The sequence below is a fragment of the Penaeus monodon genome, chromosome 32, assembly GCF_015228065.2.
Source record: "Penaeus monodon isolate SGIC_2016 chromosome 32, NSTDA_Pmon_1, whole genome shotgun sequence".
NCBI lineage: Eukaryota > Metazoa > Arthropoda > Malacostraca > Decapoda > Penaeidae > Penaeus > Penaeus monodon.
This window is the reverse complement of record NC_051417.1, coordinates 8,954,109-8,954,511: the sequence shown is the minus strand read 5'-3', so window position 1 is coordinate 8,954,511 and position 403 is coordinate 8,954,109. Positions and strand designations below refer to the sequence as shown.

Here is a 403-nt window from a genome sequence, read left to right as displayed (position 1 = left end):
AGATGCACTTTTGTTGATCATCATATGGACTCAGAAAATATGTAGATGGTTATAAGTCTGGAACAATGAGCAAGTGGTGGAGAAGGAAGTGATTTGAATGAGGAAGAAATAGCTGGAAGACTCTACTGATAGGATAATCAAAATGTGTGGTGCACTGGTCAATTATGATCAAGTCAAAGAAGAGCCAGGGAGAGGTGATGGGGGAGCCAGAACCTCAGGAGGCAGTGAGAAAGAGGGGAAGAATAGCAGCAAGGAAGAGGGGAAGGAACGTGATGAGACACAGTGGAACAGCCACAAACATAGGGCATTATCCATTTTTTAAGATGATTATGTTTTTGATGAATTTTCCAACCTAGAATTGTAATTTAGTGGATTAGGAACACTATTTTGACCTGGGAATCAG

The 403-nt window shown here is 40.9% G+C and overlaps 1 protein-coding gene across 1 annotated transcript in view; it reads right to left on the bottom strand.

Moving 5' to 3' along the window:
- Positions 1 to 403, bottom strand: part of LOC119593480 (protein kibra-like) — a gene marked incomplete at its 3' end in the record, with an annotated part of 16,205 nt that overhangs the window by 3,940 nt on the left and 11,862 nt on the right.